A 26,399-nucleotide genomic window follows, 5' to 3' on the forward strand; every position below is an offset into this window, starting at 1 on the left:
GTGGTTTTCTTTTCAAAAACACATAAACTCAGTATAATCATGAAAAAAAAAATCAGACAAACCCATATTAGGGGATATTGTACAAAAATACCTGACCAGTATTCCTCAAAACTGTCAAGGTTATCAAAACAAGGAAAGTCTAAGAAAAACAAGGAAGACAAAGACTTAAAACTAACGTGTTTCACTTAATGGGATCATAGAACAACAACAACAAAAGATAGAAAGACAGGAAGACAGAAAGAAAAAAAAGAACATTAGGTAAAAATCTTAGAAAATATGGATTAAAAATAGAGTTGGATTAATAATAATGTGTTAATATTGGTTTTATTTATATTCTTATTTATCACAAATATACTATACTCATGTAAGATACTGAGTAGAGACTACTGGGTGTGAGATAAATGAAAACTGTGTACTATTTTTCCAATATTTCTGTAAATCTGAAACTATTCTAAAACTTAAAAATATTTAAAAAAATTTAATGTTATGTAGAAACACATATTTTTGTACTATTTCATATATTATTTCCCCCACAACTATATGTACATGTATATATTTTTATATGCTCTCTTTAAATGTATACATGGTGATATATATGTTTACACACATATGTAAAATCAAAAATGGAATAATAGGATATGCATACTGCTATGTAACAGAGATTTTATTTTTGAAATAGGCACCATTCTTTCTTATATCGCAAATCATCCTTCAGAGATATTTTTTCTTTTATTTAGAATACTGTATTTCTTTATACCCAGATACAACTTTCTAATACTTAAATCATACTTAGTTTTGCAATTGTTTCTATGTCACAGTTTAATAGGCAGCTTTTCTCTTTCATAATGAAAGTAAAATCCTGGTGCATATTATAATATTAAAATTAATTAAATCTTAAATTGAATGAAACATTGTTCCTTAATAAGAATCTATTGATACTAAACTCTAAGGTTTGTTTTGTTTCATTTTTGTCTGATAATATTTTTTTTTAATTTTCTTAATTCTTAATGGATTCCTTGAGTAATTGCATAATTTTAGTTTTGGAATAACTTTTCTCATTGTCTTGAAGATATTTTTCAATATCCTGCTCTTGTAGTTGCACTTAGTATTCAGTTGTCAGACTAGCTGCTATTCCTTTTAAAAGAAAATTGTGCAAACAGTCTGGTTTCTTGACTGAAAATATTTTATTATGGGTGCATGGGTGGCTCAACCAGTTAAGCATGTGTCTTTGGCTCAGGTCATGATTCCGGACCCCTGGGATCAAGTCCCTGCTCAGCAGGGAATCTGCTTCTCCCTCTGCCTCTCACTGGGCTAATGCTCTCTCTTGCTCACTCTCTTTCTCAAATAAATAAAATTTTTTAAAAAAGAAAATATTTTATTACATTTATGGACCAATAAAATACTTATAAAATATTTTCAATATTTTATTTATTTTTCCCCAAAATATGCATTTTTTTTTTTAAAGATTTTATTTATTTTTTAGAGAGCGAGCGAGAGAGAAACAGCATGAGAGGGGAGAGGGTCAGAGGGAGAAGCAGGCTCCCCGCTGAGCGGGGAGCCCGATGTGGGACTCGATCCCAGGACCCTGGGATCATGACCCGAGCCGAAGGCAGACGCTTAACCATCTGAGCCACCCAGGCGCCCCCCCAAAATATGCATTTAACTAAGGTGAAATAGCTTTTATCATTATTTACATTCCTTTAAAAGAAAATTGTACAAAATTGAGGGTTAATGGAGGGTAGGGAATGGGCTAGATAGGTGATGGGCACTATGGACGGCACTTGTTATGATGAACACTTGGTGTTATATGTAAGTGATGAATCACTAAATTCTATTCCTGAAACCAATATTACACTATATGTTAACTAACTAGAATTTAAATAAAATTTTGGAAGAAAAAAAACAAAAAATAAAAGCAAATGGTATTTACTTCCTTGTCTTTGGTGTTTTTTTCATGATACTGTGTCTGGCTATACATTTATCCTAATTGTGGTTAGTAATGCTACTTCAATCTGAAGATTCACATCTTCCACCAATTTTGAAAAATTTCTAGGCATTATTTGAATACCCCTGCCATCTTGCCTCTTCTAGAATTCCTATTAGATTGATTTTAAACCTTTTCCTTTTACCCTTTATAACATTTGACTTTTCTTTCATATTTTCTTTCCATTTGCCTGCACTCATTACCAAAATTCTTCAGTTTTCTCACCCTTTCACTAATTCTCTCCTTAGGATCTTTTGAAACCACTGAATGTCCATTTTTATTTTTTAACGATTTTATTTATTTATTTGAGAGAGAGAGCACGAGTGGGGTGAGGGGCAGAGGGAGAAGCAGACTCCCCATCGAGCAGGAAGCCCAATGTGGGGCTCAATCCCAAGACTCCAGGATCATGTCCTGAGCCAAAGGCAGATACTTAACCAACTGAGCCACCCAGGGGCCCCGAAATCACTGAATATTTAAATTCCCAGAGTTTTCACTTCTTCATTCTTCTACAAATCTGCATGAATTTTTGTCATAGTATCTTTTTTTTGTCTTCAATTTTTTAATGCATTCTCCCATTTCTCCAAACATTTGAAATATAGTGGTGTCAGGGCGCCTGGGTGGCTCAGTTAAGCATCTGCCTTCAGCTCAGGTCATGATTTTAGGGTCCTGGGATTGAGACCCTGTCTGGCTCCTTGCTCAGCAGGAAGCCTGCTTCTCCCTCTCCCTCAGCTGCTCCCCTGCTTACACTCTCTCCCTTCTCAAATAAAATCTTAAAAAAAAAAAAAAAAAAGAAACTACAGAGGTCTCATACTATCTAAATCTAATCTGCTCTTGAAAATACCTTGGATGGTGAATTTCCAGAGAATGGAGGACTTTCCTTCCTTATTTTTAAATTTTTTAATATGCTATATTTCAGGGACAGTTAAGCGTCTGCCTTAGGCTCAGGTCATGATGGGGTCCTGGGATTAAGCCCTGTGTTCGGCACTCTGCTCAGCGGGGGTCTGTTTCTCCCCCTCCCTCTGACTCTCTCCCCTGCTCATGCTCTCTCTCAAATGAATAAATAAAAAATCTTTAAAAAATATATTTCAAACATACTCATGAATAATGGTATATATTCATTACATACTTATTTCTTGATGTTATCATTTAACACATTCCTCTCTTTCCTGTCCTTCATACTCCACTGATCTCAGTTTTCTTGCCCTGATCAATATAGATAAGTCTTCCTGGAAGTGTTTCTTTAAGGTGAGATTTTGAATTTCTAAAAGGAAGTATATTTTTTTTAGATATTTTTGGATCTTCAAGTAATTAGAATCACATACTTTTTATGCCCTGAATTATTAGTAACTGTGCTTTATTAGTCATCCACAGTTAGAGAAAATACAAATTTCCTTTCAGTTTTACTAATTGTTCTCAGATCTATACACCATCCCCTCCATTTTTTTTGTTGCCTTTGGGACCTGAATATTTGTTAGTGATTTCTGGGTTCTACTTCCTATTGCCCTTATCATTTCTTCCCTCCCCCCTTTTTCATCCTCCCACTCAGCCCATATAGTGGTGATTCACAACTGTTCAGTAGTTGTTGGTGGCTTTTGAGGTTCTTAGACATATCTTACTAATTATTTTGTTGGTGATGTGATCCATGTGTGCTTTTGTTATCTTTCCTCATTGCTTTCTACATTATTTATAAGATATGATGAGAGACACCTTTGTGGCTCAGTTAAGTGTTCGATTCTTGATTTTAACTCAGGTCACCATCTCCGGGTTGTGAGATGAGCCCTGTATCAGGCTCTGTGGTGGGCATGGAGTCTGCTTAAGATTCTCCCTCTCCTTCTACCCCTCCCCCATTTTTTCCTCTCAAAAAAAAAAAAAAAAGGAAAAAAAAAGACATGATGAAACCCTGGATCCATACTACTGCCCAAATCCTACTAAATCTGAGCTTATCTGTTATTCAAAAGGCATAGTTTCAAACATATACAAAAGGGGCTAGTATTGTCAAAGAACTCCCGAATATCCATTACCCAGATTCACCTATTGGTAATCTATGCCACAGTTGTTTGGTTATTCTATTATCTATCTATCTATCTATCCTCTATCTATTCCTGAGCCATTTGAGAGCATGTCACATATATCATATCGTATATGCTACATTTCAACAGTTTTGAAGAAAATTTCAAAAACAATAGAAGAATGCTTTTATTTTTTTCAATGAAATGCTGCATCATCAACTTTCCTAATAGCATAGGGGCTGCTATTTCCATAAATGATGATTCTAAGTTGAAAAGTGACTCAGCAGATCAGACTATGAATGGAAATCATTCTAATATCTTACATTTAATGTGCTTATGCTTTTGATTAATGTATGCACAAAAAGATCTATAAATCAAGGTTCATCAAAAGACCTCTTTCATTAAATATAAAATTCTCTGTGAAATGTTAGAATTTAATTAGCAGCAGTTTTTTTATACTAGTTTACAAAAACTGCTATCTTAGATTTGATAAAATACAGATATTTGTAGTACTGTCTGAGCCATGAGGCTCTCTTTGAGAACTTCCCCTGTCGCTGATGGCGGCATGTAAGGTTGACCGGCCTGCTCCTGCCCTCTCCAGTTCCCTACAGCTACAGAAAATTGCTTCAAGTTGTTTTTGCTTGTGGTTGTTTCTTCTTAGTTCCCTGCTTGGCTTGTGCCTATCTCATCTGATCACATAAATGCTACTTGGATAATATAGTGTTCATCGGGGATTTTATCATGCAATGCCACAAAGCCAATAAGCAGGCTACTGCCTTGGCACTCATCACTCTATATTTTCACTTCATTTTTACTTCACATCACAAACACTGAAAAAAACTATTAAAGTTTTTAGTATTCTTATAACTTTAGACTTTCCGCCCAGGGGAAATTTCATTCATTCTCCTTACTTCTGCTACTATCTCTATGATAACATGCATTAAAATTGTTATCTCGGAGATTTTCCACATTTTTAACTTTCAGGAACTCTCTTTAACCTGCTAAGCTGAACGTACCTAAAGTTTATATTGTTAGGAAACTTTCAAATGATGAGAAAAGATAGTGGAGTTAGATTCAAACACACTGTTTTTATTTATCTGCCCTTATTGTACCTTGCATCCAAAATTTTATTTAACTGAACTTGAATTTTCTTACAAGAAAAGGGAAATATTGATGCTTAATTTGCTTAGTCTGCTAAATCCATTACAGTTTAAATGAGATAGCATATGTGAAAGTGCATTTGACCTGCAAAGCTGAAACACCTGCAATTAATGGTGTTAATACCTCCTCTCACCAAGGTTGAAAGCTGATTTTGCCTCCCCTTACTTCTCCTCTTTGTCTCTCTATGGAATAAACTATCTCTAAAACATTTCTTTAAGCTGACCCATCCATTTCTTCTGGCATTGCTCTAGTATAAGCATGTATCTCTTGCCAACATTACATTAGTATTTTTCTAACTGTGCTTCTTTGTTAAATATCACAATCCTTCTAATTTATTTTTGATGTACCCACAAATTACTTATGTCTGTATTTAATTTTTCATTCATAAATGGCAATGACTCATTTCAGATTATTTTAAACTGCCTAATCTTCAATTCTCAAGAAACACTCCAAACATTCTACTTCATTCAGCTTGTAATATCTACACATTTCAAATACCTCAATGCTTTTGTTTCTTATTTGCTCTGTCTGAAATACATTTTTTATTTTGAAGTTTGATGCATTTATTAAATCATATAACATGCTACTTTCTATATAAAGCATTGTTTTACACAATCAAAATTAACCCATAATTTGTCTTCCTTATATTTGAAAATAATTTGTACATCTTCTATAATACATATCACATTTGTTTTTGTGTTCCTATTTATTGCTGATATTCAACAAACTGTGAAATACTTGAGGGCTTGCAATTTTATCTTGCAATTTTCCTCCACAGTCCATATCAGTAAACGTTTTATGAAAAAACGTTGTGTATGATATAATATACCTATATCTTACCTACCATATCTATTAGATATGCATCACTGTTTTTCAATCTAAGACATAAATTCTTTTAAAGCATATATTGTGTTTCTTTCAGAATATATCTCTTGGACTAAAACCAAACATTTTACATATTTAAGCTTATTTAAGTGCTGTTTTTGTATGGTCCATGAGCTGAGGATGGTTTTCACATTTTTAAATAATTTTAAAAATCAAAAGAAGAATATTTCATGACACTAGAAAATTATATGAAATTAAAATATCTGTATCCATAAGTAAAGTTGCATTGGAACATAGCCATACCCATTCATTTATGTATTGTCTATGGCTGTTTTCACGCCACAATGCAGAGCTGAATAGTTGCCAAAGAGACTGCCTGGCAGGCTTAAAATATTTACTCTCTCGACTTTTTTTTTTTTTTAAAGATTTATTTATTCATTTGAGAGAGCGAGAATGAGAGAGAGTACATGAGAAGGGGGAGGGTCAGAGGGAGAAGCAGGCTCCTCGCCGAGCAGGGAGCCCGATGCGGGACTCGATCCTGGGACTCCAGGATCATGACCTGAGCCGAAGGCAGTTGCTTAACCAACTGAGCCACCCAGGCGCCCCTACTCTCTCGACTTTAATGGAAAGTTTGCTAACCACTATCCTAGGTGATCCACATTGCTCAATCAAATTAAATATTTATACTGAACATCATAAGAGACCCGTTTGTTGATGTGCACGAAAGGGAAAATACAAATTTGGCATAAATCAATTATCCTTACTCCTCTTCTCTACGTGCATACTTGGTGCTAGCATAAAATATTTTCCCAGATCTTGTCATTTTCCTCTTTGATTAAATAGACTGATATCAGATACTGTGTTAATGGCTCCCTCTGAACCTTGGCAGGGATCTGTGGGTTTTACACACAGGACTGCAGGAAAAGCTGACAAAATAGGTACTGAGGTCCAGGATATAACAAGTTAATGAATTTATGATACTATTAGTGTTAAATGTGCTATATAACCTTATCAGAACACAGATAGTGCCTTATTTCCAAATGTTCACTATTTAACACACATAAACAATTTTTCATTAGTCTTCTTCTTTTCCAATGATCAGAAGTAGAGGTTTATCTTTCACCTTATTAATAAAATGGCAAAGTGAGAGAGTCTAATTGCAATGTACTCACTTATCACAAAGTGACAAATATAAGTCATAACATCTTCTAACTAAGTCATGTTGACTAGTTCAACTGTATCTTTCAATTCACTGTATCTTTGAATGAAATTCTATATACTATATAAACCCTAAACAATGAAAGCATAATTCATTCTGAACTTTTTCAGAGGGGAGAAAAACTATAGCAGCATTTAATTTAAAAAAAAAAAAAGAAAAATAAAGTAGACGGACTATTACCAATTCTACTTTTTAAATCCTAACCTCTATAATTAGACAATGAGAAATAAAAATTAAAACATAATTTCTGTTTTATCCTGTAAGATAACTTAAATATATTGATATAGAAAATTCTTCATTGTGCCAAAAGAAATAAGCCAGACTCAGAAAGATGAATAATGCATAATCTCACTTACACATGGAATCTAAAAGGTTGAACCCATAGAACCAGAGAATTAAAACTATACTTGCAAAGTTGGGAGGTGTGGGAAATGAGGAGATGTTAATCAAAGGATACAAATTTCAGTAATAACATGAATAAATTCTGGGAATCAAATATATACCATAGTGACTATACTTAATAATATGGCATTGTATGCTTGAAATTTGCTTAGAGGGTAGACCTTAATTGTCATTACCATTAAAGAAATGGTAACTATGTGAGGTGATGGATGCATTAATTAGCTTGACTGTGGCAATTATTTCACAATGTACACATATATTAAATCATCACATTGTGCACTTTAAAAAAATCACATTACAGAACAACAAATATACAATTTTTATTTGTCAAACATACCTAATTAAGCTGGAAAAAACTTTATGATTTATTACGTAAAAAGTCAAGTTTCAAGACTGTAAATACAATTTCTTTTTAAAGAAAAATAAAACAAGACAATTATATATATGTGTATGAATATTTTGTGACATATTTTTGAATTATGACAGAAATCTTATAGATAAGCTAGATGATACATACTTATACACACACAATTTCAATCAAGCAGAAGTTCTGACAAAATGGGGTCACATATATATATATACACACACATATATATGTATAATATAGGGACATTCATAGGCTACAAAGTAGATTCTGTGGCTATATTTTTTCATGGAACTGACTTTAATATCTGGAAGTATACAAAGAAATTTTTGGCATTACAACCTTGAAATTGGCAAGGACTTTATATAGACCACCACTCACTAAAATTGCAATGCCTATAACGTCTCAGCATAATTAAAACTTAGTAATGATTTGTGGACTGGGTCAACTTGAATGGAGTACAAAGTCAGTGGACTAGTCTTGGAAGTGTTGGATGATCATGCATAAAGGATCTTAAAGAGGACACAGCACATATCATCATCTGGAAGATTGTTACAAATGAGCTTTTCAGGCCTCATGCCTAACCTCCCAAATCAGAATCTGTGAGGTTGGGTCCAGAAAACTGGTTAAACAAGCACATATTCATCAGAGGACAGAATTTTAAAGCCTACCATATGGGAGAGTAAATATATTTAAACATGTTTCAAATTCAAGGAAGTAGGAGGAGTAGAAAACTCAAATACTGTTCAAAGAACTACAAATTTAATCCAGCAGTTAATTAAAAGAAGGAGGAAGTATTCTTACCATACTAAGTTGCCATCTTTAATAGTTTCAAATTACAATGCTTTTGTTTCTCTATATTTACTGTAAGAAAGTCTTTTTTTTTTAAAGATTTTATTTATTTATTTGAGAGAGAATGAGAGAGAGCACATGAGAGGGGGGAGGGTCAGAGGGAGAAGCAGACTCCCCGCCGAGCAGGGAGCCCGATGCGGGACTCGATCCCGGGACTCCAGGATCATGACCTGAGCCGAAGGCAGTCGCTTAACCAACTGAGCCAACCCAGGCGCCCTGTAAGAAAGTCTTTAAAAATCTTAATCAGGCCCCCAAATTTACTAGTAGCTCAGCCTCACTATGTTGAAGCCACTGCGTGACCTGCAATCACTTAGAGCAAATTCTCAGTAATCAGCTGTTAAAGATTTCTGGATCCTACATGAGCAGATGAAAATTCAATGTATCACACTGAAAATATGACCATAGCTGAAGGAAAATTCATGAACAAGAAGACCAATATTATACTGGCAACTGCTGCAAATGGAATTACACTTCACATGCAGCTGAACATTAAACATTCACTACTTAACAGAGAACTTAAAGGCACAATTAATCCTGGAACTAATGGACTAATGAGAGGTGGGTAACCACATCAGTTCACATGAGAATCATACTTAATTTCAATCCCAACTTTGGCTTAAGTGGATTCAGGATATTTCTCCTTAAATGACAATCATTTAAAAGATATAATTTCCTATGCTCTCTAATACAAATATGCATTGGACTTCCCTTGCATAATTAAATTATTCAAGCAGCATTTTTTCCCCTCTTTAAAAAATCAATGAAAAAAATGTTACCATATGAGATATTTCTAATCTTTCTTGATCTGTTGTGTCTCCAAAATGCTTCAGAGTTTAGAAATGTTCAAATATGCTAGAAAGAACACAAAGAAGGTTTGTAGTTTTTTTTGTTGTTGTTGTTGTTGTTGTTGTTTAGTATAATGGAGAGACCACGTAAAGGAAGAAAATCAGCATAGTTTTAGATTGGAGAATTTCAAAATTTAGTGTGCATACAAATCATGTGGAGAGCTTGTTTAAAGTTTTCTGGACCCAACCTCACAGATTCTGATTTGGGAGGTTAGGCGTGAGGCCTGAAATTCTCATTTGTAACAATCTCCCAGATGATGATATTGCTGCTGGCCCATGAGAAATGCTATGAATAGCTCTGGAGATCACTATTCTTCTACTCATGTGCTTTGTAACTCTCAGGAAGTGGCTGAACCCCCTAGAGTCTTAAAGATTTCCTCATGTATGATAAAACAGATAGAAGCATAAACTTCATATGGTAACTGAAATGAGATAGACATTTAATAAGTTGATTTTTTTCCTCTGTCTCCCCTGCCACTTCTCTTCCTATCTACCTACCTACCTATCATCTATCTATCTAATCTCTAGCTCTCCATTTTTTTTTGTTTTCTTGCTTAAAGTTCTTTTTTTTTTAATTTTTTTTTTTATTTATTTATTTGACAGACAGAGAGATACAGCGATAGAGGGAACACAAGCAGGGGCAGAGGGAGAGGCAGAAGCAGGCTCCCCGCTGAGCAGGGAACCTGATGTGGGGCTCGATCCCAGGACCCTGAGATCATGACCTGAGTTGAAGGCAGACGCTTAACGACTGAGCCATCCAGGGGCCCTTCTTGCTTAAAGTTCTGATCATTGTGTTAGAGATCCTATGAGAACTTTGGTATGTTTATTATTTTCAAGAACTGAGTGGTATCAAACCCCTGATATGAAACTCACAGACCTGGACTTCCACATTTGTGCATCTATAACTAGACATATTCAAAAAATTAATCATAGGAGTGCCAGGGTGGCTCAGTCAGTTAAGCATCTGAGTAGATTTCAGTTCAGGTCATGATCTCAGGGTCCTGGGATTGAGCCCTGCAATGGGGCTTCTCTCCTTCTTCCTCTCCCTCTGTCCTCTCCCCCTCTACCTTCTCACATGCAGGCACTCTCGCTCTCTCAAAATAAATAAATAACATCTTTTAAAAAATGATAATAATTTTCATGTGTTTTTCTCAGTCTTGATGGCCAAAAATTTGCATAATATTAAAAAATGTGGGTGCCTGGGTGGCTCAGTTGGTTAAGCGACTGCCTTCGGCTCAGGTCATGATCCTGGAGTCCCTGGATCAAGTCCCGCATCGGGCTCCCTGCTCGGCAGGGAGTCTGCTTCTCCCTCTGACCCTCCTCCCTCTCATGCTCTCTGTCTCTCATTCTCTCTCTCTCAAATAAATAAATAAAATCTTTAAAAAAAAATAAAATAAAAAATGTGTTTCTACTACTTAATAAAGAGCCAGGCACATCATAAGACACTCAGTAAATGGCAAAAAGAAGAGAAGGGGAGGAATCATACGTAATTTTTTAAATGCTCTCTCAAAATAGGAATCGTTATGCCTACTTACACAGTTTCCAGCACAAAGTAGATGTGCATATGTATTTGTAGAAACAGACTTTTTTTAGCAAAATTATACATGTAATCCAGTAGGTACAATATAAGAAAGTCACACTAATCTCTGTACGGCTGGGGTAGGAGGGTTGCTGAATTCCCTGTTCATCTGCAGAGCTACAGATTGAAAAGCTTGGGCTCTCTTTTGGTGTTCATGATGTTTCTTTCTAACTTCAGCATTCTGTGAAGATGACTAGAACCCATTCTCCTAGTATGATAGGGATGTCCTCATCCTCAAAATAATATGAGAAGTGAAATAAATGAATGAACAAGAATAATGGTTCCACTCTGCTCTAGGTGCTGGGCCAAATGCAATTGCTAGATGTAGAAGACAAAAACACCTAACAAATAGGGCCTGGCCTGGGTAGCTTAGGGAAATCTGTGAAGTTTTGCCTTGGCCAATACCTTGCAAACAGTGCTGGGTCACTTCAAGCCTGCAATCTCAATACACAAATATATTTTCTCCCTGAGTTAGTGATCACAACAGGAAAATGAGCCACAACTTAACAATTAAATAAACAAATTTTTTTGGTCAGAAAGATTTGAATGTATACCTTCTTTGTCAATTAATATTTGCTCAGCCTTGAGTGAAATGCATAAATTTGTTTTTGATCTCATAAGTAGATTGTTAATGCATCCTCTCACCTTGTATCTAACTTTTATCATGGTTCAGTCTTGTTTTATTTATTTATGGTCAAAATCGTCATTTTCTACTTCAATATCCCTGTGTAAACATTCTAATATATTTAATTAATTTTAGAATAGATTTTTGTAAAATGTACACTAGAGCTCTGTAGCATGTATTTTTATTTTACATGAATGATATTTGCCTAAAACCCCAGTTTCTTAAAAAACAGAAATCTGCACTGTTTTTAGGTCTGTTTACATTGCCATGCACCCAACTGCTGCTTAATGTTCCATAGAGTGTACCCTCCACATTTTACTTAAGCAAGACACTTCTACCAAGTGTCTCTAAATGCCCATCTCCACAAACAAAACTGCAATAAACATCTTTGTACTTGTTTCCTTTTTGAATCCTTGTGTGGGGGCAGGATTATTGGGTCAGAAGAGTACCTCTATAGTTAATTTGACTCTGGACTGCCACATTCACTGGATGTGCCAGCCTCCCACCCTGAATGAGGGCTCCTCTTTGCTCACTCCTCACCAAGTGGTGCTATGCAAGTTTGCACTGAATGTCAATCTGATAGGTACAGTGTGATACTTCATTATTACTTTACTTGTCTCTAATTACTAATGAGTTTGAACATCTCTTCATATGCTTGAAGGCCCTTTGGGTTTTCTCTCTTAATTATCCATTCAGTCACAGGTGACAATGCAGAAGAACATGTGGGATAGGAGATACTGTTGAGGCCATTTTTGGAAAATATTCTATTGAATTATTCACCTTTCCCCACTGATGTCCTGTTTCTCCCTTCCTTTGTCTCTCCCTCCCTCTCTCTTTCTTTTTTCTTTCTGCTCAATTATAAGCCAAAGTGTAATGCAGACACTGGTCTATTACTGGTTTTCTAGTCCTTACTATCTGGTAGGCAAATTCCCCACCCATTTTACTAAGTTCTTCTTTTTAAAAATTGGTATGAAATGATGATTCTTCATACTGATTCACCCCACAAAAGTATAAAATGATTCATTTTGCTTTAGATCTGCTTGTATATTTATTATCCAAAGAGGTCTCCTGTATTATTTAAAAGGCTTTATAGGTTTTGTTGCTGTTACAAAAAAAAATCTTTATTTTTGATTCTGTTTTTTGTTATAGTAATTATTTTTATAAAAATATTTTTAACTGAAACTTTACTAAACTAATAAGTGCTAATGATTTATTGATTATATTACTTTTTCCCAGGAGATAAGCATATTAAATACAAAATGGTAGGGTTTTTTTTTTCAATTCTGACATCTCTTATTTCCTTTTCTTACAGAATTAGACAGAACTGACCATATGTTAAGTCACAGTGGTGATAGTTGGCACCATTCTCTTATTCTAATCCTAATGTTTACCCTCATGTACAATATTATTTAAGTAAATAGCAGTTACCAAGTTAAGAAAATTTCCCTCAAAGTAACATCAGCAGTATGGCTGAATAAGATATCCCTCATCATACCTCCCCAACAACAATTTGGCATCCATCCACAGATAAAAGTATCTTTATGGGAGCTGTGGGATCCAGAAACATACACCAACAGGGAGTCTTGCCCACCTGTGCATCAGGTAATAAGCATACAGAACTTGCTCCCAGCTGTGAATCCTTCAGTATCTCATTAACCAGCTTTAGGTCCTCCCAGCCACAATCTGAGAGCCCCTGGAGAACACTGTCTTAGACAATCACCCAGAGACAAGAGCCTTTGTAGAAGTACAGGTTTTCAGGAGAAAAATTCCAGGACACCATGAGAGCAAAAAAATATGAATTTGGATGCACTGGAGAGGGTAAGAGGAATAGTTTGACTTTACCCATATCACCCTTTATCCAAGGCAGCACAGCTCAGTGCCAAATGAGACCTTAGCCTATCCTATCTACCACAGAAGGAAGTGAGAGCATGGGAGTGAGTGTCTGACCTCCCCAGTTGTGTGGGATGTTCCAAAGAGGACTATTTCTCTCTTACCCCATACTGAGTACTATGTTGTGGGCTTCATGACTGGGAGGTTGGAAGAATCTGGGAGAGCCACAGACAGGACTCTTGGAAGCATGAAAGTGATGTGGATCCTAGTAACTGTGTTGTGGACTCCATCAAGAAACCCACTCAGGAGCCACTAGGGGTGCCTCAACTGTGGATCACCCAAATAGCATATGGACACACCCAGTGTCCCATGTGTCTCACCCACATACACACCCACTCTGTGGCCAGCCCTCTGTCATGCTCCTGACAATGATGGGTCATAACACAAGTCTTAATAAATTTAAGAAAGTTGAAATCATACCAAGTATGTTTTCTGATCATACAGTGATGTGAAACTAGAATTCAAACAGGAGAAAAACTGGGAAAATGCACAAGTAGTGAAAATCAAACAACACATTCTTGAAAAACCAATGACTCAAAGAAAAAGTCAAAAGGGAAATCAAAAAATATATTGAAACAAGTGAAAATGGTAATACAACACATAAAAAATATGGGATGCAACACGAGCAGTTCTATGAGGGGAGTTAATAGTGATAAATGACTACATTAAGAAAAAAGAAAGATCTCAAACAATCTAACTTTACATCCCAAAGAACTAGGAAAAGAAGAATAAATTAAGCCCAAAGGTGGCAGAAGGAAAATAACAAAGATCAGAGCAGAAATACATGAAATAAAGAACAATAAATAATTTTTAAAATGTCAACAAAGTATAAGCTGTTTTTTAAAAGATAAACAAAATTAACAAACTTTTAGCTATACTAACAAAAAAAGAGAAACTCAAATAAATAACATCAACAATGAAAGAGGAGACATTACAACTGTTAATACAGAAACACAAATGATCACGAGACTACTGTGAACAAGTATAAGCCAATAAATTAGATAACTAGAAGAAATGGATAACTTCTAGAAACATGCAACTTAGCCAGACTGAATTATGAAAAAATAGAAAATCAGAATAGACTACTAAGGAAATTGTATCAATAATCAAAAACTTCCCAATAAATAAAAGTGCAGGAGCAGATGGTTTCCCTGATTAATTCTATCAAACATTTAAAGAAGTAACACAAATTCTTCTCAAACTTTTCCAAAATACTGAATAGGAGGGCACACTTCCAAATTCAATTTAGGAGGTCAGCATTACCCTGATACCAAAACCAGACAAGGACACTCTAGAAAACCATAGGTCAATATCCTGATAAATATAAGTGCAAAAATTCTCAACAAAATACTAGCAAACCTCATTCAAATGCATATTAAAAGATTAATATACCATAATCAAGCAGAAGTCATCCTTGGGATGTAAGCATGCTTCAACATGTGATATGCACATCCATAGAATGAAAAGACAAAAATCATGTGATCCTCTCAATAGATGCAGAAAAAGCAGTTGACAAAATTCACCATCCTTTCATGATAAAAGTTCTCAACAAATTTGATAGAAGCACTGTACTCCAACATAATAAAGGTCATATATGACAAGTCCATATCATAAGCATTGGCTACAAGTTCAAAGCTTTTACTCTAGGATCAAAAACAAGGTAAGAGTCTCCACTCTTATCACTCCTACTCAACATAAGTATTGGAAGACCTACGCAGAGTAACCAGACAAGAAAAAGAAAAAAAAAAGCATCCAAATTAAAAAGGAGAAAGTAAAATTGTCTTTGTTTGCAGATGTCATGTTCTTATATAAGAAAATCCTAAAGGGCGCCTGGGTGGCTCAGATGGTTAAGCGTCTGCCTTCGGCTCAGGTCATGATCTCAGGGTCCTGGGATCGAGTCCCGCATCGGGCTCCCTGCTCCTTGGGAGCCTGCTTCTCCCTCTGCCTCTCTCTCTCTCTCTCTGTCTCTAATGAATAAATAAATAAAATTTAAAAAAAAAAAAGAAAATCCTAAAAAGAATTTTTTAAAAAAAGTAAATCTTAGAGACTCCATCAAAAAACTGTTAGAACTAATCAACAAATCCAGTGAACCTGCAGGACACAAAATCAACATATAAAAACCAGTTTCATTTCTACACAGTAACAATAAACAATGTGAAAAAGAAAGAAAATAATCCCATTCACAATATCATCAACAGCAACAAAATAGAAATAAATTTAACTAAGTAGGTGAAAGATCTGTATACTTAAAACTGGATAACTTTGATGAAAGAAATTGAAGAGGAAACAAATAAATGGAAAGATATCCAGTGTGCATAGACCAAAAAACAATTAATATTATGAGGATGTCTGTACTACCCAAAGCCATCTACAGATTCAGTGTAATCTCTATTAAAATTCCAATGGCATTTTCCTCCGACATAGAAAAAAAAAAATCCTATAATTCATATGGAACCACCAAAAACACCAAATTGTCAAAGCAGTTCTGAAGAACAGCTAGAGTCATCATACTTCATCATTTTAAACGATACTATAAAGCTATAATAAAAACAGTATGGTACTGGCATAAAAACAGACACAAAGACCAATGGAACAGAATCAAGAGACCAGAAATAAACCCTCATATATACAGTCAACTAGTCATTCACAAGAAAACCAAGGAGAAAGGATGATCTCTTAAATAAATAACACTGGAGAAAATAGACCATCACATGCAAAAGAATGAAATTGGGCCTCTATCTTATACCACTCACAAAAAGTAACTCAAAATAGATTAAAGATAAACATAAGAACAAACTCCTAGAATGTTAAAAAAAAAAAAATACTCCTTTACATCGATCTTGGCAATGATTCCTTGGGTATGACACCACAACATAAGCAACAAAAGCAAAAATTAAGATGCCTCAAACTAAGATGCTTCTGCACTTCAAAAGGCACAATCAACAAAGTGAAAATGCAACCTACAGAATGGGGGAAGATATTTGCCAACCGTATATTTGATAAGAGGCTAATATTCAAAAGCTATTAAGAACTCACACAACTCAATAGCAAACAAACAAAGAACACAATTCAATTAAAAAATGGGCAGAGGAACCGACATTTCTTTTTCCAAAGAATACAAATGGGCAACAGGTACCTGAAAAGATGTTCAACATCAGTAACCTTCAAGGAAACGCACATCAAAGCCACAATGAGATATCATTTCACACCTGTTCGAATGGTTACCAAAAAGAAAGAGATAACAAGTGTTGGCAAGGATGTGTAGAAAAGGCAACCCTTGTGCATTATTTACCAATAATATTAATTGGTGCAGCCACTATGGAAAACAGTATGGAGGTTCCTCAAATATTAAAAATAGAACTACCATATGACCCAGAAATCCAACTTCTGGATATATATCCAAAGGAAATGAAATCAGTATCTTGAAAAGCTATCTGCATCCCCATGTTCCATTCAAATAGCCAAGATACAGTAACAACCTAAGTGTCTATGAAAGAATGGGTAAATAAAATGTAGTATATCTATACAATGGAATATTATAAAGCCGTGAGAAATAAGAAAATCCTGGTATTTGTGATATCTTGGATGGACCTTGTGGGCACTATGCTAAGTGAAATAAGACAGAGGAAAACAAAGAGTATGATCTCACTTGTATTTGGAATCTAAAAAAGCCAAAATCATAGAAACAGACAGCAGACTGATGGTTTCCAGGAGTAGTAGGGTGGAGAAAATGAGGAGATACTGTTCAAAGGGTACAAACTTGCAGTAATAGGATAAATAAGTTCTGGGGATCTAATGTACAGTATAGTGATTATAGTTCACAATATTGTATTATATACTAGAAAGTGGCTAAGAGAGTAAATCTGAAACAGTAATTATATGAGGTAATGGAGGTGTTAACTAACCCTACTATAGTAATTATTTTGCAATATATGTTTACCAAATTATAATACTGTGTACTGTACACCTTAAACTTATACAGTATTATATGTCAACTATATCTCAGTAAGCTAAGAAAAGAAAGTTTCCATTTCTATTCTGCCAGGATTTACTTTTTAGCCTTATCTAATTATTAAATGTTATAAAAAATTTCCTACAATCATGAGGGATACCATCTAATATATTGGGGCTACTATATTAAAAATGCTGAAAAATGTGGGGTTCAGTTGATTAATATTATATTTTTTGCATTATATATAAAACTTTGATTTGACACATTTGCAATGTTTCAAGATCTCAATAACATGAACTTATGTATTAAAGATTAACTGATTCTACTGTTCATTTTAATTTTGGTATAGAAATTCTGTATTTGAGATCTTTCTTATTTCCTTTTTAATGGACATCACCAGAGATTTAAACTAGTTTTAATTTTTTATACACATGTATCTGTATACAGTTATAAAGACTACTATTTATATGCAAGTGCCAACCGACTTACATTAATAAATATTTTTTAATTTTTGTTCAGATTTTTCTAATTGAATAAAAAATGACAAATTTTAAAATTCATCTTTTTCTGAGTCACAACTCTGACCTTGAACTCTCTAGACACAATAAATACCATGAACGTGGAATCAATCATTTCAGTCCATACTGCTTTATAATTATTTTGAAACAGTTTCATTTACACTTCCACACCCTTTTTGTTGGTTAGTTTGATATTTATAATTCAGTGTTCTATAATTTTGTTGGTCACCCTAAATACAGTTTTAATATCCTTACATAAACTTAAAGAGCGTTCTTCTGTTTCTCCTACCTAAGCCAGCCCCATGCTCAGAAGGGCTTTGTGCTTGATTTATAATGTTGTGCTTTCACTTTCTTTAACTCAGTAATTTCACCTTACAACTTGTGTTTACAAGTGAAGTCCTATGGGACAATGTAGCATTTTTGTGAGCAGAGAAAGATTATCAGATGGGCCCAATCTAATCACAGGAGTCCTTTAAAAGCAGATTACTTTCTCTGGTAAGGGGGAAAGAGAGAAAGCGAGAGAGATTCGAAGCATGAGAAGGATTCTATGGGTTGTTGCCTCCTTTGAAAATGGAGGAAGCACAGGAGAAGGAATGTGAGCAGTTATTAAGAGCAGAGAGTTATTAAGAGCAGGTGACAGTCATCAAGGAAACTTGAAACTCAAGCTTGTGGAGTTAAAGACCTGAATTCTTACAACATCCAAATGACCCTGGAAGCTAATTATCCCCCAGAGGATCCAGATAACAGCACAGCTCAGCCAAGACCTTGGCTTTAGGCTTTGTGAGATTAGGAGCAGAGAACCCAGGAAAGCCTGCCGGGATTTCTGACCTATAGAACTGTGAAATAATAAACGGGTGTTGTGGTAAATTTGTGGTAATAAAAAACTAATATATAAACATCAATTAAAATAATAAGATAATATCTAACACATCTTACATATCTTAAGTTAAATCTGTTATATGGAAAATTATTTACTTTAAACGACCATGCAGGTGTACTTTTAAGAACTCCATCTTTTTTATTTCTATTAACATTTTTCATTGCTTGCCCTAATTTTAGAAGGAGATTACAGTTTGCCTGTCATTGGGAACTGAAAGAGATTAAAACTTTGAGGGGTGCCTGGGTGGCTCAGTCAGTTAAGCACCTGCCTTCAGGTCAGGTCATGATCCCCAGGTCCTGGGATAGAGCCCGACATCGAGCCCCCTGCTCAGCGGGGAGCCTGCTTCTCCCTCTCCCTCTGCTGCTCCCTCTGCTTGTACTCTCTCTCTCTGTCAAATAAACAAATAAAATCTTTTAAATATAAAAATAAAAAAATAAAACTTTGACAGTTAATTTTCAGACATTTTAGCCAGAAATACATGCATACCTCCATATATCCTATTTTTATTTATAATTATGTATTTTAGGGGCGCCTGGGTTGCTCAGTTGGTTAAGCGACTGCCTTCGGCTCAGGTCATGATCCTGGAGTCCCAGGATCGAGTCCCGCATCGGGCTCCCTGCTCGGCAGGGAGTCTGCTTCTCCCTCTGACCCTCCTCCCTCTCATGCTCTCTGTATCTCATTCTGTCTCAAATAAATAAATAAAATCTTTAAAAAAAAATAATTATGTATTTTACTAATTTTGAAGGGTAAATAGGAATCTACATCAGATGCAATGTTTCCCTTTTATCTTGATTGTTTAAGCCTGAAGTTAGCAGAGGAAATCCAAATATCTAGAACCAATTTGGATATATTTTGTTTTAGCTAGCCTGCTATACATGCTATAGGATATGCCTGAGGGAGTGTCAAAGTCTGTCTTTTCATCGGTTGGCAACATAAATTCACTTATGGATTTTCAGTTTGACCCTCACCACCAGCGCTCATTATAGCACACCTGGTTCTCTCCTCCATTCCATGCACTAACAATGTTGAGAATATTAGTGTCATCCTAAAGGTCTATTTCTCTGTAGGAATTGTGACATCTACAGGTTAGCTAGTTGCTCTTCCCATACTCAGATGACCTCCTTTTTAGAAAAAAAAAAAAAAAAGAATTGGTGATGTTAATGTCTCCTTTCCTATACTTGTGACCTTAGCCTGTTGGGGCATGGACTGTGCATTGTAGCTTCTTGTTCTGAAATAGTTCTGTCAATAGTTCAATATTCTGACATAGCTGAGTTTCAGTAAATGTCTCTTCAAGATCAAGAGACATAGAGTGTTTTCCAAGGACCCCGTAACTTCCAAAAACATGTATCTCTATCTGTATACCTATATCTGTATATACCTGTCTTTTTATTAACTACGAAGATAAAAATAAAAAAACAATCATGACTTTGTGTGTTAAAACTTTTTTTCTGAATTAAAATATAGATTGAAATTAAATTTGCCTGAAGCCTGCATCTTATTGATATTTCAAAATGTCATTTAATATTGGTAGAGAGTAGCAAAGATTTCTTTCAGCAAAAAAGTTACTTTGAATAAAACTGGCTTTCTAAACATCAACCCAAATATTAATATCAGATTATTTGGGGGAAAGAGGAAAAGTGGGAGGGATCTATAAATATTTTGAACATCTATCCTGAGTTTTCTTAGAAAGTCTATATTTTTACCACATTGTCCCCATAAATGCCTGAGTTACCAAAATTCCAACATGGCTCCTTCCCAAAAAATATATCTCCAAAATGATTTATTGCCTTTTGGTTCAAATCAAAATTGTTTCTAATGTTTTACATCCTAATTTCAGAATCAAACAATACTGTTGCCTTGTTTAGAACTTATGCAAGACTATAAGCCATGGAGATTTATTTTTGGCAAAGAAATTTTTCCTCCCTTTTTCCTGAGTATAAGGTAAGAGAAAATACGTAAATTTTTTGGGTGAATATCAAGGTTGGAGGGATTTCAGATACTGTGACATCTTGGGAATTAGTTGACAAAACTTTAAAATAAAAACACAAATCAATGTTACAAAAATTGATTTTACATAATTTATGAATTTAATTTCTTCTCTGACTTAAATATTAAGCAACAAAAAAGGTAGTCACTTATTGATGATAAAGTAGCAAGTGCAAATATCAAAATATATAAAACTTAAATTTTTGAAAGTAATTCATTTACACCTTATGCATTTGTATCACCACTTTTCATTATTATAGACCCTGTATCATCTTCAGAACACTCATCTTTTTGTATTAGAGGATAAAAAATAAGTAAGAACTAATGCTGCCTTTAAGAGGCTTAACTTTAGTTGGTGACATATGGAAATGAAAATGGAATGACTAATAATATGAGAAAGCTCCAGAGAAATATCAAAGGAGTGATTCTGTGAGACTTCTTGGAGAAAATGTGAGAGTGATAATCTCTCTAGAAGAGACTGTAGTTCCTGAGGACTACAGGTAAGTTACTGGCAAGCTACTTTTTGCAAGATGAAAAGAATTGAGAATTAAGATTAATGTGGATGACTGTGTTCCTGCAAAGAGTTTGCATGTAGGAACATGGCCAAATGATATTGCCCTGCTATGATTAAGAAAAAGTAATTTGAATTTTTTTTTAAAAAAGAGATTATCATGAAGGCTTCATAACAGGGAGAAGTGGGAAGTTTAACTGGAAAGGCAGCTTAGGACCTGAGTGTAGAGAGCCTTGAGATGGAAGGTAATTTTGAATTCCATCATATGAGTAATGAAGAAACAATGGCAATCTTTATGGAGCTCACTGACAGGATGAAAGTATTTTATGATAGCATGAAAAACAGAATATATATATATATATGTATATATATATATATATATATATATATATATATATCACAAAAATTACCTAGAATATGAACTACATGGAAGCAAATTTTTTGGTTTCTTGGTCTACTACATCCCTTAGAAGAGTACTTGGCATATAGTATAGTAGTTGCTTATGAACACTTTGAGGGCACAAATAGGGTTTTTTGTTCATGGGCATGTGATTCAACAGTCCTGATCCAGCAAGGCAAATGATTCATCACTAAATGTAAACTCATTATTGTTCTAAGTATTGGAATGTGAAACAGACTTCTGGGGTGTACCATGAAGAGCTCCAGGGACTCACTGCCAGCAAAACAAATGAAACGGTTACAAGCTCTAAAAACATCAGTCTCGGGCGCCTGGGTGGCTCAGATGGTTAAGCGTCTGCCTTCGGCTCAGGTCATGATCCCAGGGTTCTGGGATCGAGTCCCGCATCGGGCTCCCTACTAGGCAGGGAGCCTGCTTCTCCCTCTGCCTCTGCCTCTCTCTCTCTCTCTGACTTTCATGAATAAATAAATAAAACATTTAAAAAAAAAAATTATAAAAACATCAGTCTCTAGAAATCATTATTAGAGCATACAGCAAATAAATATGTATTCAAGAAAGCCCACCAAAACTCAGTAGTAATAGCTAGCATCTGTGACATCTGAGTTACAACCCACTTATTCTCTCCTATCCCCCCAGCTCAGGTTGACAAAAGTTCAAATCTGGGTGGGTATGATGAGAAATACAGCTCCCCTCAGCTTCCAACAAAGGGTTGCCATATGTCACCATGAGGGGCATACCAACGTGAGCATATGAAAGTATCACACAGAGGGTAGAGAAAGAAAGGGACAGAAAAAAATTCAAAGAATCAATGGCTAAAAAGTTCCCTAATGTGATGGCAAACAAAATGTTAATCTACAAACCCAAGCTCAGTGAAATCCAACTAAGACAAAGGGAAAAGGGTCCACATCCAGACACATCGTAATGAAAAGGTTAAAAGGCAAAGAGAAGATCTTAAAATAAACAGTGATAATAACTTTTACATACAAAGAAACCAAAATAGATCAATAGTTGACTTCTCATCAGAAACAATGGAGGCCATAGACAAAATGATCTTTCCAATATAAAGGCAAAAAAATTTTTTTCCAGATAAAGAAAAACTGAGAGAATCTGATGTTAGCAGAGTCACCTTATAAGATTGAGGCTGAAAGCAAGTAAACCTACATGAAAACACAAAGAGCAAAAGTAAATATAATTATAAAAGCATACATAGCAGAAAAAATTCACAAACCATATATTTGATAAGGAACTATATTTTGCAATCTCATGTATCTAGAACATATAAAGAAGTATTACAACTCAATAGTAAATGTACAACACAATTAAATAATGGGAGAATTATCTGAACACACAGTTCTCCAAAGAAGAGATGCAAATGGCCAATAAGAACTTGAAAGGATGCTCAATATCATTAGCCATCAAGAGTATGTATATCAAAAGATATAACAGAGATACTACTCTACACCCACTAGAATGGCTATAATAAAAATAGACAAACAATAATAATTATTAGAAGAGATATAAAGAAATCAGAACCCCCATATGCTGCTGGTGAAAATGATGTACTCACTTTGAAAAACATTCTGGGAGTTCTTTAAACAGTTAAACATAGAGTTACCATATAACCCAGCAATTTCATCTGTAGGTACATGCCCAGGAGAAATGAAAACATTTATCCACACAAAATCTTGTACATGAATGTTCACAGCAGCGTAATTTAAAATGTGGAAACAATCCAAATGTCCACCAACTGTTGAATGGTTAAATAAAATATATCCATGCAATGGAATATTATTTGACAATAAATAAAATGAAATATAACACAGAATCACTTGGCAAACCAGTTCACAAAGCTAAGTAAAAGAAGCTGGTTGCAAAGGACCACATATTGTATAGTTTCATTTATATGAAATATCCAGACTAGGCAATCTAAAGAAACAACAAAACTGAATAGTGGCTGCCTATGTTTTAGAGGGAGGATCTGAGGGGTGACAGCTATAGGATGTGAGGTTTCTTTTTGTCATAATGAAAATGTTTTAAAATTTATTATGGTTGAGGATGTACAACTTTGCAAAAAGCCACTGAAGTGTAAGCTGAAATGTGTGAATTGCATGGCATATGAATTACTTTCAATAAAGCTGTTAACAAATTTTAAAAAGAGAGAGTGAATCCAGATTTATTCACTTAAATTTGTTATGATGAGAGATTCGACACTGGAGACAATGTGGGGTCACTTAATCAAAGCTGGAAGAGGATCAATGGAAACCATCTTATTCTCACATAAGTTCTTTCTAGGACTCTGCCTCCTCTTGTGCATTGAAAAAGCCAAGTAATCAAAATGGATGGGAAGCTAAAAATATACTGAATAACAAAACATGAAATAAAACTAAAATACAAACATTAAGAGATAAAAAGACAGAGTAAAACTAAAGTAATAATATGAATTAAAAGTGAAATTGTAAAAATTATAAAAAACCAGGATAAAATAAACATAACTAAGAATATCACTTAGATGAGATAAAATGGGTAAGATAACATTAAAACAGATGCTACAGAGGTACATTTGAAGAGTCTGAATAAAAGAAGTAAAAGATAAACATGATAAAATCAGTTAAGCCACCTTACAGATAATAATATGAGTAAAAGCCAACAGAAAACAAAAGGAAAAACTTGGGTATTTAAAAAATATATGCTAAATATGGCTCTTATACAAATTGCAGGACATAATAGATAGTAATAGACACAGACACTCTAACTAGTCAATAATAAAGATACAGAGCAGATGGTTTCCCTAAACATCAAGTCCCTGGGCATATAGTCTCAAGACTGATAGAGAAATCACCAATTTCTTGATTTCTTACCATTTGTTTAGTGGCTATATTTTATACTCTGTAGAATAAAAGAGGAAAGCCAAAATTAAACACATGTCATACTTATTCCCACACTGACAACACTCTAAACTTCCCATTAGAAACTAGCAAGCATGTATTTCCAGACACATTTTGACAAATGGAACAACTAAAAATTGATCTCAGACATCAGGGCATCAGTGCTCTGATTCTGCTTGTCTTATTGTGCCTTGTGAAATTGCTGGGTTATATGGTAACTTCAAAGATTTCTTCATCTCTAACCTACGAGGATTAGACTAGATTACAAGATTTATACCTTTTTTCTAGATACAGTCCTTTATTCAAATGAAGTTTTGGTGGAAACTTATTATCAACATAGATAAGAGAACTATCAGTGGAAACATTATTTAAGCATTAAGATAATTTTCACCCATCAGATGGGCAACGGTATGTGTGAGGAGAAAGGTTTCTGTGTGCATTAACAATGGCAATATATGTTGGTATAATTATTCTAGAGGGTAAGTTATCAATATGTATCAAAGATTTTATTATTTTTTTAAAGACCTTATTTTTAAAGTAATCTTTACACCCAAAGTGGGGCTCGAACTCACAACCCTTAGATCAAAAGCAACATGCTCTACACCAACTGAGGCAGCCAGGCACCCTTGTATCAAAGATTTTAAACAGCCCATACTGTTTAACCCATAAAATAAACTCGGGATTTTCATTAAAGAAATATTTAGATTAGTTCACAAAAATATTCACTGGAGCATTGCTTTTAAAAACAAATTCATGGAAAAAGGACATATGTCAAAAAAAAAAAGAATGATTAATTCCAGCTTAGTAGGAAATCATAAAAATGATTATGTAGATATTGCTCCTAAGTTATCAATATAAAAGAACAGTTACCTTATTTTCTAAAACTAAAAACTACCATGGAGAACACTTTGTATGGTGTTGGCTAATATAATTTTAAAATAGAATGACAAGAAAATTAAAATATAAAACTAGATAATTTAAATTATTCAAAGGGTAAAAAATATTGCAAAGAACCGTGGACATAGTATAATTTATGAAACAGCAAAGAGACATAAAAATGAAAACAGAAAGGGGCGCCTGGGTGGCTCAGTCGTTAAGCGTCTGCCTTCGGCTCAGGTCGTGATCCCAGGGTTCTGGGATCGAGCCCCGCATCAGGCTCCCTGCTCGGCGGGAAGCCTGCTTCTCCCTCTGCCACTCCCCCTGCTTGTGTTCCCTCTATCGCTGTGTCTCTTTCTTCAAATAAATAAATTTAAAAAAAAAAATGAAAACAGAAAGAAAAAGATAAAACCTCACAACACATGATCACTTTTTTTTTTTTGTGATAATACGGCATGCATTTATTTTTTTTGTTTTTTTTGTTTTTTTTTTTTTTTATTCTTATGTTAATCCCCATACATTACATCATTAGTTCTAGATGAAGTGTTCAATGATTCATTGTTCGTGCACAACACCCAGTGCTCCATGCAGAATGTGCCCTCCTCAACACCCACCACC

Source organism: Leptonychotes weddellii, chromosome 10 (assembly GCF_054177405.1).
Source record: "Leptonychotes weddellii isolate Sample4059 chromosome 10, ASM5417740v2, whole genome shotgun sequence".
Lineage (NCBI taxonomy): Eukaryota > Metazoa > Chordata > Mammalia > Carnivora > Phocidae > Leptonychotes > Leptonychotes weddellii.